Below are 19427 nucleotides of genomic sequence, written 5' to 3'. Positions count from 1 at the left end.
CTCACTTGCCCAGTAACGCCCGAACATGAAGGTAGAACCCCTTTCAGCCAAAAGAAGGAGGAGAAAGAAAGAAAAGGAAACGCAAACTGCTCAACCAGAAACAAGTTATCCCGTGCTGAGCGCAATCGAAGGCCTTTTCCGAGGCGTTGGCTCCTCCTCCTCGTCCAGCGCACACAGGCATGCCCGTGGGAACACAGGTGTACGGCCGTGCACGCACAGCCACGGAAACGCGCCATGTGTACAACCTTGTGCGGGAGCTAAGCGTTGCACAGCATCAGAATAAATACGTATTCGAGTACTAGGGAATGAGATGCTTCAAGTCTAGTACGTGCACTTGGTAGTGGAAGTATAGTTTAGCCTGATTACTGAGTGCTTTGCCTATTGATATGCTGCGTCGTATAAGGTTGGTAAGTCGCGTACATCGGGCACTGCTGGCTCATCGACACTGCAATCAATACAAGTGCCTCGTAGAGCAGGTGCACTCCAACAGTAATGGACTCGGAGCCTCGTGACCACAGACGCGGCACGTTATTGTCAGTACGCCTTTTGCAATACAGAGGAGTGTCACAGAGCACTTGGAGTTGCAGTCAGAAGGACATGACAGACAGAGAAGTGTGTGTAGGGAAATGTGTGTCGAATAGGAGAGCTACCTTTGGAGGTATAGTCGCGCTGACAGAAACACTTTACATACTGGATAACAACGCTTCCTAGGTGAGACTGTAAACGGGGAGCGTATTATTGTCATCAAGTAGGGAATCTGCCTATGGAGGTAGGCCCCTTTACACGTACTCCAACTATAACATGCTGCGAGAACAACTCCACCCGAAGGGGGATTGCTGTGCGTGCCTGCCAGACCATGCGAACAATCCCACAAGTCAGGAAATATCGCTTCGGAGTCTACAGTACGGTCCTAGTTCTGCGACTATATAATATGGTCTCCCACTCATCTCGAACATGGCAAAAAAGATGACAACCACCGGCGAGAAGGTGTCAGATGCGCACGAAAACCTGCGCAAGATGCTGTCCTTGCGTCTCGTACACGCGGCAGCAAGCTACTGAAGGTGCTGTTTATGCAACATCGAAAGGCGCATTCTAAGAGTGTCATTTATGGGTTGAGCTCGTCCTTAGTACACCCTCTGCATCAAGAACATTGCTGAAGAGGAATATATCAACTGTAGAGGACAAAACTCGTGTGACTGAGATCACCAGTGTCACGTTGCTGTTGTATAAAACAGCGAGACGGTTATGAAATAAAAAGTGCTTCAACAGCTCTGTTGGGTCAAAACCTTGCAAGCTGCTTCTGAATCTTATTCCTGATGTTATATGCAGTTTTCCCTTTTGTCGGACGTGTCGCGTCACGTGATTTTTTACCTCCCACTCCCGCTTCCTGTTCTCTCCATCTGTCCAGGATTGCACATTCGCTCATAGCCAGCGCTGCTTCGCGGTGACAACGCGGAATTTAAAAAAAATCGCTTCCTCTTGCTATTTGTGTGGTTCCGCTAGTTGGTCACGCTTTGTGTCCTCGTTCCTTGCACTATAAGAGATGCTACGTGTTTCGTAGTCTGGGAGTTTGTGACCAGCCCTGATGAGATGGCACAAAAAATGGAAAACAAGGGCCTCACGTAGAACAGTAGCAGCAGCACAACTCCACCGCCAGATGGGAGGGTAATCACCATCTTTGAACACTCACATGCAGCACCAACGTCCTCTGAACGAATGCCAACTGGCTGTTACTGTAGGAAAAAGGCAAACACGACCCGTACGACGTGATTTACCTACGTGCTATTTCCTCGTTACGTACAAGCAGGCCACTGATGGGCGCTGCCAAGTTGCTCTACGTGTTCTTTTGTGCTGGGTAAAGCTTTGTTTTCCAAAATAATAATGATAATAACAGAAGTAGGAGTATTAAGAGAAAAAACGTATTTATTATGAATTAAATTAGTTACTCAAAAAGCGAAATTTATATTCAGTCTACGTTACGGCGGAAACCTCGCCTTCATCAGGACAAAAACATTAAGAGCTTAAGAGAGAAGGCCGAGCTTCCGCCGTAACGTAGACTAAATGTAAATTTCCCTTAGCGCTTTTTAAGTAACTACTGTAGTTTAATTCATAAGAAATACCCCTTTTTCTCTTTCTCTTAATACTACTACTTCTGTTGTCCACGTCTCATTCGTTTTGTATGTACGTTATGGACAAAAAGACCAGTTGATGTCTGTTCACTGTTCACGTACGCGCGAAAATAACAGCTTTACAAAAATTCACTCTTATATGAAAATTTCGTAACATTCTTTGACTTGGACAACGAAACACCCGAGTCATTAGTAAGATAAAGCTATTGTTGTTCCTAATATTGAGCGCAGCGTACGGTTACATTACCGCACATTACCGTCTCCTGGAAGCTCTACTAATAACCCACTGTGTCCGGAAAACCGAGGAAACTTCTCGATAATAATGCGGGATAGAAAGAGTAACATAGCCGAATTTAGGGACGAAGGGGGGTGCTAATGGCGCCATCTGTCTCGCAAATGGAGTGTCTGTACGCTGCCCGTGAGTGGAGTCTGTGCGTGACACTTGACCCTGATTGTGCGTATAATTAGAAGTGGCGAAGAAGCCTCTTGCACAGGTTGCAATATGTCGACGATATCTGAACAGCGTCATAGTACAACGCTGTCTGGATGGAAGAGTTCCGGGAGCGGAGGTGTGGAATGTTTGAATGCAGCTCTATGCATGGCTAGACAATAATGGGAATCGATGGATGGTTACATACCGGGGCTACCATAACTCAGCACTCCTAAAAAGCATAAGTGCAACGTATCTTCGAGCACTTCCCTCGTTAACATTTCCTCTCAACGTCGTAGTTAATGATAACAAAGTTCCAAGTTGGCATCTCTTATGTGAGTTGGTATGTGTTAGCATGTGTGACCAGTTGCTCCCTATGATGCGCGCTCTCCTTCTCTTCTATAGGGTTTATTCGCGTGACGTCATCCTAGCAGTCAGATTTGCTGCCATCGGCCGCCATATTGTAGGTCCCATCCAAGCCGTTACCCATATCGCACTCACCGCATACTTGGCGCTTCAAAGTTATTGCGCTGTGTGATTTGTAGTATATCCAAGCAATTTCCATGTTTTCGGCGTTTATAGTCATCCAAAAAACATATGGCAGCGAACGAATGCGGGAACATAACTTGGAGGGACCTACAGTACGGCGGCGAGGTGACGTCAGTGAATAAACCCTATTTGACTTGACTGGTCTACCTGTACCATTACCTGTAACACAGTATAGACATCCTATATGTGCCACATTGGGGGGAAATGACGCATTGCAATATTGCATACCCTGTTTTATTCCGGCAGTGAGTTCATATACCCGAAATCCGTTCGGTAGACGAGCGACCTTTGCTTCGCCTCTTAGACTGGCGGCATCTTCTGGGATCATCTGGGATATCCCAACAAGCCGGCGCTCTAATCTCTATTCTACTCTGTTTCGCCGTATTTCCTAAATTCCATTTCCCGCCGTGATCACTAACAGCGAAGTTCGTCTGTTTCGTATATATATTTCGCTATTTTAGCTATTTCGTCCCGAAGAAGGCGGAGCTCCCGCCGTAACGTAGACATCCTCCCTAACTTTTATAATTTTTAAGTTCTAATAAACCCTTTTTTGTTACTTCCCCTACTTTCGTCTTCTGTCTCCCATTTATTTCAACTCTATATATTTACAAAGGGAAAATAGCCGAAGCTCTGTAGCTGCACGTTGAGCATATGTTTACAGTTTGACCGTGCACTCCCAGCCGAGTATACAGCTGTTTCGTCCTACTTGGGACTCGTCAGCCTGGCGTAGGGAAGTGACACGGTCTTGGGTCGGCGCTAACAGTGCGTCTCGGCGAGACGTCAATGTCTCGCGACGCTCAGTCACCCTCCCAGGTGTATATCGCTCGCTGAGCGACCCCTGCTTTGCCCCGAACGATGCGCAGCTACCCAGAGCTGACAAGCCGCAAACACGGCGAAACACGTGTCCTCTGGTGCCTTTAGTGGCTGCGTACTGCTGATGAGGCCCAAGAAGGCCGAAACAGCTGTCCAGTACTGGCATAGCGACGTTTGACTTACAAACATATATATATAAACACGTCTAGCATCATTTACTTATTTTTTTAATGGCTTTTCCCCCCTCTTTATAATTCACTGGCTTGCACTGTGGCATTGAGGAGTGCTCAGTCACCCTCCCAGGTGTATATCGCTCGCTGAGTGACCCCTGGTTTGCCAATCCCGAACGATGCGCAGCTATCCAGGGCCGACGAGCCGCAAACACGGCGAAACACGTGTCCTCTGGTGCTGTCGCATCGTTCAATGAGTATATATACATATATATATAGCTGTTTCGGCCTTTGTGAAGGCCTAAGGCCGAAACAGCTGTCCAATGCTGGTGTGGTGACGTTTGGGACTTACAAACATATGTTCAACGTGCAGCCAAAGAGCCTATGCTATTTTTTTTTCACTACATATATATATACATATACATATATACAAAGTGAAAATAGCCGAAGCTCTGTAGCTGCACGTTGAGCATATGTTTACAATTTGAGACGTCAATGTTAGCGGCGACCCAAGATTGTGTCACTTCCCTACGCTAGGCTGACGAGTCCCAAGTAGGACGAAACAGCTGTACTTGGCTGGGAGTGCCCGATCAAATTGTAAACACACACACACACACACACACATAATACCTCCATAAAATATGGACCTCCATAATATTTGGTCCCAGGCAAAAGAAAAATGTCAAAAAGAAATAAAATTGTCAGAAGTGGGATTCGAACACTCGCCCGGAGAACCAGACTGCGACCTGAACGCAGCGCCTTAGACCGCTCGGCCATCCTGATACAACGTTTTGTCTCCGCATAACCTAAATCAAAAACCAGGGCTGACAAAATCAGGTCCCTCAGACTCACCTCGGAAAAGCGTGCAACAAAGAAGGCCGCCACTAGATACCCCACTGTTGCCGTTCCGGATCACTTTAGCGGCAAAATGTTTTTGTTGTTTCTGCGAATGAATCTAGTCTTTATATGTCCAAATAAAACGCGTATAACAACTTTCTGTGTCGTGTTTCACTTTTTGGTCCCGTTTTTAAACGTGTTGAGCGATCGGAAGGATCTAGTGCACGGCTGCGTGCATCACATAGCGTACCTGTCGTACCAGGCGCCGCAGGCGCAGTCGTCCATTTCTCCTTCGGTGACTTGGCCTGGCTTGGATTGGGCTTCAACTGGATCTTTAGCGCGCTTCAATCAAACGCAAGCCAACGTCTGGTAACAATGGGGTATCTAAGGGCGGCCTCCGGCGTTGCACGCATCGGGATAGGAACAAATACATGGGAAAATGGCGACCTTGGGGGACCTGGACAAAATTATGTCGCATGATACAGCGGGAGAGTGAAAGGTAGCTAGGTAGAGAGATGTTATAATAAAGCCCGTGTTGAAAGTCTGTCGTGTCTTTCCTGAAGTGACCCAAAAAGCGGTGGTTCATCCAGAATCGCGAAGCACGATCGAGGGATCATTTGGGGTTGGGATTTGCGGGGGCGCATGACAGGCGCTGCTCGCCTCTATCGGTACTGGGATCGAGTTAAGCATTAGGAACTTTTAGCTTGAAGGTAAAGGCAGCGCTAGACGCTGTGTCAATTATATGAGCGATCTGTTGGAGAAATGATTTCTTTAATAGTTGATATTCCATAACTGATATTCATTCTTGGTATTTTGGTTGCTAATAGTGACTCCAACGATGCTTAGCTTTGATATCCTTCCCACATACGAATGCTCATTTGTAGTCGCATAGACCGACAGGGGAGCATAAAAACCCGTTTCGACACTGTTTCATGACAGTTGTTTATTTCTTTCTTCTCCAGCTTTCAAATCCGTAAAGCAGCCGGCATTTGAACCTCGACAAGATAAACACGATCGACCTGCACATACGTGTAAGCTGTAAGGATGTCCTCTCGTCTTTGACGTTTTTTCTCGCATATGCGCATCTTTTTGCTATACGCAGGAGTGACACATGTTGCCCAGCGTCGTGTTCGCTGGACCCGTCACTGTCGCTTCGTTTACCGCTTCTGTCACTCTTTATATATGTATGCTTCTGTATATGTTCACGGATGACATGGTTCTCCCGTGCGTCCTGCTGTTTTCGTTTCGCTTCACGCATCGCGTCTCTCTCTCTTTTTCTTCCTCCGCATTATTTTTCGCAGCTCGAGCTCAGTGGAGTGAAGTGTAGTACTCGTTCAAGGGTCTCTAAGAACATGTATACTCTAAGTGGAAGGTTGGAAGGGCTAGAGTGAAGGAGTGAAGCGTTAGATATGTGATCGCGTCGGATAGCACGCTTGTTGAGTCTCACGCTGAGTTGAGTTCGGACGGTTATTAGAAGGAAGGGGGAGAATATTGAAAGGACACAGTAGTGTTTCTCACATTGTAGTTGATATCATTTATTGCTTCGTATCATTCTCTTTCCAATGTTGCCATATCTACAGGCCCCTCGGCAATTGGAACGTCGCGAACATCGACAACACATTGTCATTCCTCTGTGCAGTCGCAGTTTTATGGGTTTGTAGATGACCTCTGGGACAAGTACGGGGATATTACGAATACCTAGAGCATCTAGGTCCAAAACCTTATAGCACAGGCAGTATACAACGATAAACAACAAGCACGGACAGAAAGATACGGGACACCCGCTGCTGTGTACTCTTTGTGATCAGTGGTTTATCCAGACCCCCCCCCCCCCCCCCCGTGCGATCTTGCGGTCCCGTATAAACTACTACTTGTGATAATGTACTAACTTCCCCAAGTTGCCACTATTTTAACCTCACAGCAGCCGCAATTTATTTATTTTCACTTAGTACGCAAATAGGTGCAACCACCATGTGTGTGTATAACACGTATGACGCACGTGCATGCCGCATTTAAGCTTTGCCTCGTGGCTGTAGTAGTACGTTACAATTCTAAAAGGAACATTAAGGCACAGATATGTACACACGTACGGAGGGAGCGCACAAGCAATTGCACAGAGCAAGTAGAGAGTGCTGAAATTGCGAACTTTGCAGCAACTCTTGAAAGTGTATCGTAGCCCGCACGCACTTCTAAATCCAGTTGTAGCTCCGACTCATCTGCGGCATGTAGGGAAATTAGAGGTATTGTTTTGGCAGGCAAAGTACACAACCGAGCGAAGGCGGACCTCGATGGAAATGAAGGAGCGACCTCGAGCGGTGGGCGTTTGACACGTCGAACGTCTAAGCAGTCGTCTCTGCTGCTGACAGCTTGCGTACCAACTCTTTAGGAATTCTGACGCCTTGCTTCATCGACAGAGTTCCCCTGAATAGATCTTACAGTGTGCCGATTCAAGTCGGCTTATGCACTGCGTGGCGTCTGCTCCGGGATTACATTCTGTCGTCTGCGTGTTGAAAAGCATTTCGAAACCTGTCTGGTTGTAATTAAGACACCAGTGTAAATGTTGTTAATTCGTTTTTTTTTTTTTTTTTCAGTATGACGGTGCTATGTGTTTGTGGTATAAAGGGATTGGAGGTGGTTTAGTGGCTCAAGTCTGATGTAGAGAGGTTTGCCTAATGTTGACGTTGCGTAAGGTTAAACGAGGACTTCTGCCTCGCCTTGTTCGAGTGTGTTTGGCAAGTCTGCGTGCTGTCAGAAGGGGTGTTTTCATCGCATTGTATAGTTACCTGAGATACGCTGAATTGTACGGCCGAGGATGAGATGAGATTTAGCCAAGTTGTTACGTTAATGAGTTAGACCTCAATAGTTGACGAACAATGCCTTGCTCGGCATTGGTAGTTGGCGGTCTTCATTGATGCTCCTTCAAGACGTCTATCTGTACACTGTGACGTAAATTATTTAAGTGTGACGTCAGCGTCGAATATTATTAGGAAGTAGCATTTTAAATTTGCTATGGCGCACGCAGGTGCTGGAATGACGGAGAATATTTCATGATGTTTGTGGTCCACCCTGGGATTACCCTGCGTGACGCTCGAATGACTCAGAGTGTCCCAGGTGGGGATGGCTAAGAGTATTCGAGGCTGATAATATGATGTACCAGGATCAGATTAGAGCCATGAATATCCCAGGGTGACACCCGGAGTATCGGATAAGCCACTACAGTAAAACAAAAATGGAGGTGGCTTTTACTCGTAGAGGAGCTTGTACCGCGCCATTAAATTCCCCCAGTATTTTGAGATTGCTTTTATGCTCACGACAATGAAGGATTCACATTTACCGCCACGGCCGAGCGTGTTACGGTGGCAGCCAAGGTCTTGCTCAAGACTGTTGGTTTCCACTTTTTTTATTATTCCGTGTTAGCACCGCGAAGCAACTCTGGCTATGAGATGTGGACAGGGGGAGGTTTCAAAATGTACCACCGGCTCTGCTGTCTGAGGTTTCCCGAGGACTTTCCAGACGAATGTCAGCACAGGACGCATACCAACTGTCCTCTCTCCATCTACCCACATCTGTACGCCGCCACAGTTGCTTCGCGGCGCTAACACGGAATAAAAAAATCTAAAGCCATAGTTTTAGGGTAAGTTCCTTCGCTCGACTCTACGCACCCAGTGCAGTATTATAAGGCACAGCTGCAGACGTGGCTCTTTTAATTACAACCAAGTCACCCGGCGGCTACGAAGATTCGACGCTTTTCTTCTTTCACAATCATCGTTAACCACAGCCGACAGGAATCCAGAAAGAAAGGGCTTCGCGTTAATTGCAGGCGAGCAGCTCTGCTGGCGATATCGGCTGCAAACAATATAAACAACGACCGTCACACGCATAGCACAAGTCTCGTGGGAATCTCAGGGGATTTGCGTTCCGTACCAAAAGTAGAAACAACTGTGCCGACGTGCCAGATATGTAACGATGCCTATTTCGATGCGGACGGCGAGCGAGTAACAAAGCGTGAGTGCAATCCCATGGCGCTGTCATCGCGTACATCGCCAGTGCGTGGGAACGCTCGAAGCTGCGCTTGGCGCTTTAATTGGATATCGTGTTCTTGTTCAGAAGTAGTTTGCCAGCAACGTCGTTTTCGCAAAATGAGTCGGAATAACGAAATCCGTGCTCCTACAACATATCTATGCGAGCAACACTGTAGGCTCTAAAAACACTTTTCTTGCACCGTTTTGACCTTACAATATAGACATGTATGGTGCACACGGTTTTAATCCCGGGGGGGTGGAATTCGGTCGGGGGACGGGTTTATACCGGTATCTTCTGGCGTTTGAGGCTTCCTGGGCCATTACGGCAGGTATTGGGAGGGGGGGGGATGCTACAGGGGTCCAGGCGGTGCAAGATAATCTGTGATACCAAACTGATAGAGAATCCAGCTGAGCTAGGCATGAAAGCCGCGTCTTTGTCTATGCCAAAGTTTGCTATACAAAACAACTTTGCAACTATGTTTCTTTGCAGCTATGCAAAGTGTGTCGCCAAAGCGCCAAAAACTCCAAAGTTTGCCGTTATTTTTTGCCCATCTCTCCTAACTTGAGCTCCGCTTCCACAGGCGCTTTTCGTCTTTCTCTCTCTCTCTCGTCTGCCTGTCTTCTTATGCCCGTGGTGATAACGTCGCCTTCGAAGCGCCGCATCTACGAATCATCGAATAAGACTCTGAGTAGTGCGCGCTACCGTGGGTTCTGGTTCGCTACGATAATTTCACGGTTCCGCTGACCCTGACGGTGACTACTAAAACTGCCTAGTAAGTGCCGGAGACAGGAATTAGCCATTCAGATTCAAGGAATAACATTTATTACTTGGCGTCATTCTTTCTAACGCCGCCTTCCTGCAAAAGTTTCTTGCCTACGCCGCGCGAAATTCGATGACTTCTTCAGGACTACCTTCTCTATTCTCTATTTTCCTTATCTATTGTATAGTATTGATTGTAGTTGTACGCATATCCCATTCTATCCTTCTGTGATAATCTACTGATTACCGCCAGCAATGGGGTGCAGAGTACCGCCCCTGGTGATGAAATCCTCCAACCATCATCATTAAAATAAAGTTGTTGTTGTTGTTTCTATATTTTTGCACCGTCAATGAAATGTGGACCTTCCACTATTACGTGTCCTCAGCCAGTTATTTGTGCTCCGGATCCGTTGATGCAATTTGTTTTGAAAAATCTACGAGGCAAGCAAGGTCTTGCGCAGCGTTGTGTGTGTAACCCCTGCTTTCGCCATGGTTATAAGAAATGCGCATACACAAGTGCTATCTTCACCCAATAATAATGGCACATATAGCATACGGGGTACGTGGGAAAACTCTAAGCTGCGCTTGGGGAGATGTAGCCTTAATTGGATTTTTCTCCTCGTCTGCCGACCAGAAGGCTTTTCATTATGTGTTGGCTGACGGAAGGGTTGAATCAAGGGAACACACACAATGCAGATTGATTTTTTTGTTTTGTTTTGTTTGTTTGTGATATGAGCAGCGCTTTAGGAGAAACGATTTCCGAGGAGAAATTGCAGAGAGGTTTTGCGTAATGCGTGTTGGAGAATTTGTGAACAAGTGTTTTCCCGCTATTGTGGAAATGAGAAATGGTACGAGCACATTTGTAAGAGTCTCTGCTATCGTGCCGAGTTGGAATTAGAGCGCAGTGTGGATTCGTTGTAGGCGGTGATGGATGCCCAGCGAGGTTATCGTTGAGAATTTCGTTTCCAAGTGCTTCGAAAATGGGGGAAATGAAATTTTATATCCGCGTAATACGTGCATTTGGGTAAATTTAAGCGTAAATGTGTTCGCGCTGTGAAGTAATAGCATAGCCGCAAACGCGCATGTGTAATGACTAGGCTACCATTCCAAGTATAGCGTTACAGATGCGTACAAATGCGTTTTTCAATCATGCTGTACATCCCTGAGAAGCATCCGAGCACAGTGTGCCATTTTCCGCTATACAGAAAGCTCATTGCCCTTTGGAATCGGTCTGTCTTGTATCCTCAATGGGCTCCTTCGTAGTATACAGCATCCCTAAGACACCACTTTCCACGTTCAGAAACAATTACGAATCCCTGTTTTGTATTTTTCCTCCGGTTACTTCTAATCCATGTTTCGTGGTAACGGGAGATAATCTACCCAATTACTATAGGCAACTTGATTAAAGGTGTGATGGCGAACCTCACACTGAGAACCGAAGCCCAGCATCGTCCAGTAAGCGCTTCCTTTTATAGGGCAATTGTTAGATTTGACCATCGTCCAAGCAGCTTTGTCGCACAGACGTCGAGACCTCATTGAAGAAACCATCAGGTTAGGTTTCTGATGAGCCATGACAAGCCCGTAGTTATGACCGATCAAATCATCCGGCGTGGTTGCTTCGTGCACCACTAGGATTGTCTCGTGGTTTGATGGCTCTACCAGAATGAATGATGACTTGATGGATCACCACAGCGTATGGTGATTTGGTGGCTCATCCAGGAATGTACGATGGCTTGATGGAAAACCTTTCATGGATAGGTAGGACCATCTAATCATGTGAATGGTCCAGTAAGTCCCAATGAGACGCTAACCTCTAACAAAATGAATGAACGAATGTTTATTTGAAATACACATCAACACGCGCAGTGGTGCAGCATGATGGCTCATCTTCTGAGATAATTATAATCTCAAACTATATCCAGCACGAGTCTACGGCTGATTTAGAGACATTGCAAGTGTAGCTCTGGAACTTTGGTGTGCTCTCCTGTCCATATCGTAGCACCGTTCAAAACAAGCGCGTGTCACCTCACGGAACACGACAAGACAAAGAAAAAGCTTCCAGGCGTTGCAAAACACGGATTAGTCATAGAGCCGAAGTTGAGGCTTTTTAAACAGCCAGTTCTGTGCCACGTTGTCTGAACAAGAGAACCATCTTCTCGAAGGTGATCTGGGTTTTAACCCGCCCGTGCCGACCGTCAGAATTCAATCAGCACCTGCTGTTTATGATAACACAATCCGCGCTGCCACAGTGCTTTCGTGTTTTTTTTTCGTATAAGCTTAAACGAATGTTCCGGAACGTAATTTCTGCGTACTCTTCGCGCAGAATAGTTTCGCAGTTTGTGCAGGGCTATATCCCTGTCCGGCTTATTGCGGCAGGTGCAGACGCGAATATTTCACTGGGACGATGGTAATTACGTTTGGTTCGCGAATATGTACGCCTCTGTTTGCGCGAGAGGGGTGCATTGGAGGAAGGAAGGCGCGCGAATGGCGACGGGACGCCGTGTGTCTTAAATTGCATCGAAAGTCTCGCAACATCCGCTTCTTGATAGACGCCCCGAAGCCATTCTGAAGACTGGGAGGTGGTAGGTTCGAATCTTACCATTATGTATGCTCACTGAGGATTGTTCGGGTTTTCCGGCATAGTTTCCAGGTTGATATGGACGCATTTACCCCTGAAACCGGCCCTATAGACGCTGTCCCCTCTCATGAGGCCGTACATGTACAGTTCCGGCCAACCCTAATAGTAATGTGGTCTCGTTCCCGAGCGCGATTACAGCAACCCTTGGGACCATGAGGAAATCTTAATTGAACAAAATTATTCTGTTAGTTTAACGCGAGGATTTTGTTCACTTAATATTCCCCCAGTTCTCCAAGGGTGGCGCTGTTATCGCGCTGGGAAATGAGACCGAAATGTTTCCAGTGTTATTATTAAAGTTGATCGGAGCTGTACAAGGTGTTTCACTTATCGTGAAAAAAAATCGGATTATAAAAAATCTACTTGTCTGAACACTATGGGGTCAACGCTATTTGCCTCGGGAGAGATTTTGCATGCAAGAAAACGAAAACGAAAGTAAAAGTGTGCCACACAGCGCCCTCACGTCGGCTAGCCAGGAAGTTTTTAGGCTGGACCGAGTTTTGTCCGGGAGATTTGTACAGCGATGTATAGAGAGCGTCATTCGTTAGTCTGTGTTCGTACCAGCGGCATCTCCGCAAGAGGGTTGGGTGGTGGTGGGTTCGAATACCGGCACCGGCTGTGCTGTCTCAGGTTTTCCGGCAGACTTTCCACACGAATGTCGGCACAGTTCCTCTTGAAGTCAGCCCAGGACGCATACCTGTCCCCCACTCCTTCCTCTCTTCATCTCTACGCCTCTTATAGCCACAGTTGCTTCGCGGCGCCATCCCGGAGCTAAAAAAGAAAATTCGTGTATGATGAACAGGCGTCATGTTTCTTGTTTTCATGCCTTCAATCAAAAACAGCCAGCCGTTCTGCAAGGTCGAGAGAATTGGAATAAGTGCACGAAAAGAACCCGTTGACCGTTGCCTCATGTCCCGAATTTCGAGGCACTTAGCTGTCGAGTTCTCCGTTGGCTTGACCTCTTTTGCCAGCAGCAGTCAGAGAGGTCTCGACCCGTAGGTCCCTATCATTACGTCGGAGTATTAATCGCCTACTTTCTACGAACCGAACGCATGTGCGTTGTGCTGTCTTCATAACACGGAAGACTCGTTAACAAGGGTATCATCAGTAGACTTTCAGCGAGAGACTACTACTTGCATACCTGAGAATGGTACGTAGCTGGCCCTGTTGGTACAACCAGCGGTAACACACGGACGAAAGACACCACAACGGATTTAATGAAAGAACAAGGAAATATGACAGGTTTGCAAGGCTCCGCAGTGCCACCTGCAGCTTTTTTCGTCCTTGATTGTTGCATTTCCTACATTGTACAGGTGGCGCTGCGGAGCCTTGCAAACATTTTATCTTTCCTCGTTCTTTCGTCTCTCGTCCGTATGTTACCGCTGGTTTTTACCTTGCATACTCGTTATATAGGTCTGCCGAATTGGACGATGTCCCTGATTGCACGTTAGATTCCACAAAATCGATGGCCGTGGACACGTCATTGCCAAGAGTTACCTGGCAGGCACGTCCATAAAAAATATTTATCATGCCGTCTATACGAAAGCAGGACGAATTTTAAATCGGAACAACACGAAGGGCGAAACTTTGCTCGTGCCAGGCCGCCTCAGCTGCCCCCAGCGCAGTCCTCGAGGTCTTTGTCGCCTGACACCGCTGGCAGAAGATAGCGTTGATGGTATTGACCGCCACGCCTATAAAAGTCACCGATCGTTCGACATGGCATTCACTTCGCCTGTGAAGTAAGAATATAATATGCGCCTCCCATTGTTGTGGAAATCGTCCTTTCACATTCCCTTTAAGGATCGCGTTTTCTTCTTCATCTTCTCTTTCTGTTGGAGCCTGACGTGTATGACGGTTAGGGAACCCCATTTCGGTCCTATGGTATGGAATTCGGGCGAGCGGATAGCATTCTGGGGCGCAGATATAGTTGGAAGAAATCTGACAGGGTGCTTTACAGTTGTGGGGAGAGAAGTTTGCAGGCGATCATCTTGACTGGTTGTGCCTCTTTCTCTGGTTCATGTATGTTCAGACCGTAGGTCGATTTCATATAGGTACCGTCATCGTAGGTACGTACATCGCATCATCATGGGCCTTGCTCACAGCCCATCACATCACATCGCCATCATAACCCATCATTTGAAATCAGCATCATAACCTACGAGTTGAACTTTTAATTTCAACTTCGTAACTCATAATTCGACTTGAACATTATATCTATCACCATTCAACGTCAACCCCAACATCACGTCACATCATTGCCATCACTCAGCATCACATCATGATCCATGATGTGATGATGAGAACGATGTGAGTGATGGTCACCTTTTCAACATTTCCAACTTTCTGGAACAGTTGCGAAGCTGCACACGCAAGGCTGAAAGCGGCACAAAGGGCATAAAAGAAAGTGAGCACTAACTTGATATTCTGATCCGTATGAATATACATGACAGCATACGCACGTTTATATTCGTACACGTGTATCCAATCCGGTTATTCAACTACTCCCTTCGTATTCGCTTCGGTTTTGAAATAATTCGCACACACCTAGTGACAAACCAGTCGAGCCCCGTCTTATCGTACTTAACTTAACCGGATCTCGCGCTATCCGGAGAAAAACGGACATCAGTTTCAGGACAAAAACTGAACGGCACATACTGTAGTGTGGGCAAGTTGCTACATTGTAACACGGACAGCGCCAATTTGTGTGTACCTCAATCGTCCCGTGCTTGCGCTGCTTCCTCGTGTTCCTAACAGTGTTACTCCTCCAGAGAAATTCTACTGCAGAGCAGGTGCTGCCTATACCACCTAGATAGAGAAAGCCTTCTTACTCGTCCACGTGACGTAACAATTAAGAGTCAGCCAATCATCACGATCGTGCTTTCAGAGGTCGTAGCCATGCGAGTAAGTGATTTAAACGTCCCCGCGGGAAATAAAGCGAAAAACGGTCCCATATTTTCCTCAAGAATGATTTTCTGGAAAGTGTGTTGCACTTTGTGTCTATTCCCAAGACGTTCCAGACGAATGTCGGCACAGTTCCTCCCGAAGTCGGCCCAGGACGCTGCTGTCCTCTCTCCATCTGTCCACGACTGTACGCCGCTCATAGCCAGAGTTCCTTCACGGAACTAAAAAAAGAAACTTTTTGTCTACAGATTCAGTTTCTAAGTTAACTGCAATCATTTGCGAGTTCTCGAATTCACAGATGGGCGAATCGCAGTAGCGGACCAATTCTGACTTTATATATCCACGTAGCGAATGAGGGAGAGGAGGCAATAAGCATCGTGCAAGTAGAACGGTCTCATTGGATCGCTCTCAAATAAGCTACCACAATAGCTGCACTTGCGTGGCTCAGTGCTTAGCGCGCTGGCCATGTCACGTCGAATCCCGGTGCCGGCTGAGATTTTTTCTGGGTTTTCCTCAGACGCCCTTAGAAGTCGGCCCAGGACGCACATTCCCCTCCGAAAGTTAGTCGTGACGTTGCCTACCTCTTTGAGGCCGACAATGGCGAGCTCTTTCTCACGTTGCTTTATGTTTTTCACCACAGCGCCCCCTCTGAGAATAGAGGCTTGGTCACGTGACATTGGAGGGCATAGGCCTAAGTTGCAATTACGAGAGAAAATTGTGACGCATCCCCTTGTTTTCCCATCTTAGGTGGCTCCTACCGTTTCTTTCTCTCATGCGCATAGCGCGGGGCCTATGTAGATGTACGAATGACCCCTGGCCCCTGGCAGGACTTGTTGTCCAGCAGAATGTGTGCTGCTGTCAGAGACCTCGTGGGGGTGACCACGTACCCAACACTGACTAGTCTTCGGCCACGTAGCCAGAGAATATGCGTAAGAGATTCCGGATATTCGGGGGTGGAGAACAGGCAGGATGTTCCGCCAGATGGTTTAGTTTCTTTTCCTTTATTTTTTTTTCTCTAGCAGTGGATCTGGACATATGGCCCAGGCCAGATGGGTCGCGTGTAACACAGGGGACTACTTCTTAAGGCGCTCTGCCATATTCGAGCCGATACTCCCTTTTTGTATAGTACAGTATTTGTATTGACCCGCGGTTGCTATAGATGGCGTGTCGTCGCCATTCCCTTAGCAACCGGAAGCAACGTCGTTAAATGAATGCTGTACAAACACACGCTATCGTTTTCTAACGTTCGTGTCGCACGGCAACAGAAACTTCATTGTTCGTCCAACCGAGCTAAAACGACGAGTCTTTAATTAACTACACGTATAACTATACGCTGTTAGCATTGAGTATAAGCTGTGTCCGCTCGTTTTCTTGCTCTTCGTGAAGCCGCGCGAATGGCTGATTGACGAAAAGTGTCCTCAGTGCCGCGTTTGCAATGCTCCCAAAAGACATTAATGGAGCCCGCGCTGCAACGAAAAATGATAACGGGAAAGGCACAAACCTAACAGGCACGCTGCATATGGGTAATGTGTTGTGAAAGTTTGTTCCGCTGCAAGGTTACTGCGAAAGAACACATGCAGAGGCTGTATGCAGTTGATGCAATGTAAAACGTCGAAATGGTGCTGTCCGGGCAATCGGGGGCTCAAGACATGTTTTCGCATTGATAGAGATTTATAAGTTTCTCAGCGAACGGAATCGTATAGTCTCAAAGAGGCAACGCATTCATTGCAGACGGCACGTGCGACGAAAGCAAACGAATCAATCGCAGTCTGTCGCGTTCATGCTGCGTATACTTCAAGTGACACAAGTACAAAGACAAGACAAGACAAAAGAGACAAACTCAAACAAGACAAGACAATGAAGTACAAAGACATACTTTGACGTCATCGACCATTTGACATCTCTTCTGTGCAAGTAGAAACTAACTATTAGACGTTGACGTCAACCAGAAGGTTTAAGAGTCTATGGCACGGTATATAGTAGAGCAGCGCTTTTGGTTTTCTCTCATGTTTCGAATGCATTATAAGCACTAAGAAAGTCGGAGCTACTCACCTGCCTACGTGGATTTAGGATTTACAAGCATCTGTTGCTGGCCACCCTCAACGAATTGTCTGCGTGGAAGTATGGTGAAACAGTTGAATGAATTCGGCAAACATCAAGCGACATCTTGCGACGAAACAATAAGCAATTAAATAAATTATAATTGCACAGTTAACTAATCAGTTATGACAGAACAAAAGTTTGCTAGCCGTACGACATCTAGTTTGTCTTACCCACCTCTACACAGTTACCGCAGTGTCGTGGTGGCACGACCACGGGTTCCTTCGGGTAACATAAGTTGAGAACCACTGTAGTAGACGATTGAAGTATATAGGCTTGTTAAGTGCTAGTTTTGCGCACAAGTTCCTTCTCCTTTCTCTCTGGCAGCTGGTAGCGCTTCTTAATAGGTGAATCCAACTGCAGCTTCTCAATGACGTTATTGACAAAAAGGTTAAATTCATTATCGCGGTTCGCGGGTACGGACACAAAATACTCGATAATCAGCGGCCCGCGTAAATCATATCCCTTCTGTAACTAGTGTTATTAAGCGGGTTATTTCCTCCTCCTCCTCCGGTAAAAAATTACGGGTTGCCAGTCTCTAATAACAGAGAGTCAGAAACGAGACAAGAAGCGACGTACAGTAACAACATAGGTGCCAGCCACTTTATTTTCCCAACCTGCAGTCAACTCCTTTTCGCATCCATTGAAGAGCGTGTCATCACGTATGGTAATTGCTGCTCCATCTGACTCCTCCTTGAAACAAAGACACGAAGGAGGCATATAAGGAAAGGACTAGAACATACATCAAGTGGAAGGCGCCAATGTATTCGAATCTGTGTAATGGGCCGTGTAACGTAAGCCATTGTTGAGCAGTGTCGGACCTTGTTAGGCCTACACTATAAGAAAGAAAAAGAGACTTGGGGACTGTAATCGCGTTGAATTAAGAAGGAAAATAAATGTAGTCCGTCGACTACATACGCCGTTGTAGACGTAATAGCACGCCAGGAGGAATACTGCAGTGCCACCATGCGCCATCAGTAGGGGCAGGAGCGCAGTCAGCCAATACGGAAGCAGAGTGAGTATGATGGATTACATTATCCTGCGCAAGGAGGAAGCGTGACCTCACTGTGTTCAACCATCCTATCGTCGGCGCAATAATATTTTGAGAGCTGACGGACTACATTTCTTTTCCTTCTTAAATTGAACACGAATAGAGACGCATTTGCCACAGCCATTAGTTACTTCATTTCGTAAACGCACGAAAGCTCGTGCGAAGTTTGAGGGATATTTGCAGTACCGATAAGTAAATTTCAGAATCAGGCGACTAAAATGAGAAGTACTTTGAATCTAGGGAACTACAAGCTGTAGTTGTTCCTCTGTTTCTTCCCTTGTTTCTGAGAGGGCATTGCCTATAAGGGGGGTTCATATAATTGGAGAATACATTAGTTTGAAACTGATATTCGGTCTCGATAGGTCAAAGGCAAAATTAGAATATGATCTCCTTGCGATGCTGTCCGATATAGATTATTATTGTACGGCTTGTATGCTTGTCCAATTACGCATTCATCCGCCTGGTTCGCACCGCCTGCTGGCGGAAGAGACGCTTCGGTGCATACGTCACCATCACGATAAAGTATTCGGATGGAAAATTTTGGCCTCGGAAAAAAAGGAAGATGATGCATATACTGTTACTACAGCCTGTAACTTGTTTATTGACATGTATATACAGGATGTTACCCACTAAAAGTCCATCCGTGCCAGAGCGCTGCTTTTTTTTAACTTTTGAGCGGCTGAAAAAAGAAAAACGGAAACAACTGTTTCTTTTTTCTTTTTTTCGTGAATATTTACGTTTTTTTTTCCCCTGTCTTTAGGTCTCTAGGCACGCTAAGCGGCTGTTCCGTAGCCAAGCGAATGAACACGTAATCGGCAACCGGATAGCTGAGCAAAAGAGCGCATTGGTACGTTGCTCCGCGCAAGAAAAATGTAATCCGAAACCAATTAATTACCGTTAAAATCACTAAGTTTCGACGCTTTCTTTATTATTATTTATTTTATTTTTATTTTTTCTCGAACGATCGGCAAAACAGAGGCTCCGAAAGCGTCCGAAATAAAATGTAAAAGTTTTTATTTAATTAATGAGC

General features: G+C 46.4%; 1 protein-coding gene across 4 annotated transcripts in view; it reads left to right on the top strand.

Moving 5' to 3' along the window:
- The window catches only part of LOC135401746 (protein O-mannosyl-transferase Tmtc3-like), a 131706-nt gene that overhangs the window by 19681 nt on the left and 92598 nt on the right, over window positions 1–19427 (top strand). The window contains exon 1 of one of the 4 annotated variants that reach the window (XM_064634311.1): window positions 5924–5959. The exons of the other annotated variants lie outside the window; for them this stretch is intronic. The gene's annotated coding sequence lies outside the window, so the exon portion shown is untranslated. Of the gene's footprint in view, window positions 1–5923; window positions 5960–19427 lie in introns of those variants that run through there. 4 annotated transcript variants of the gene reach the window in all.

Source organism: Ornithodoros turicata, chromosome 7 (genome assembly GCF_037126465.1).
Source record: "Ornithodoros turicata isolate Travis chromosome 7, ASM3712646v1, whole genome shotgun sequence".
NCBI classification, from domain to species: domain Eukaryota; kingdom Metazoa; phylum Arthropoda; class Arachnida; order Ixodida; family Argasidae; genus Ornithodoros; species Ornithodoros turicata.
The sequence above is the reverse complement of the archived record's forward strand: the minus strand, read 5'-3'. Positions and strand labels throughout refer to the sequence as shown.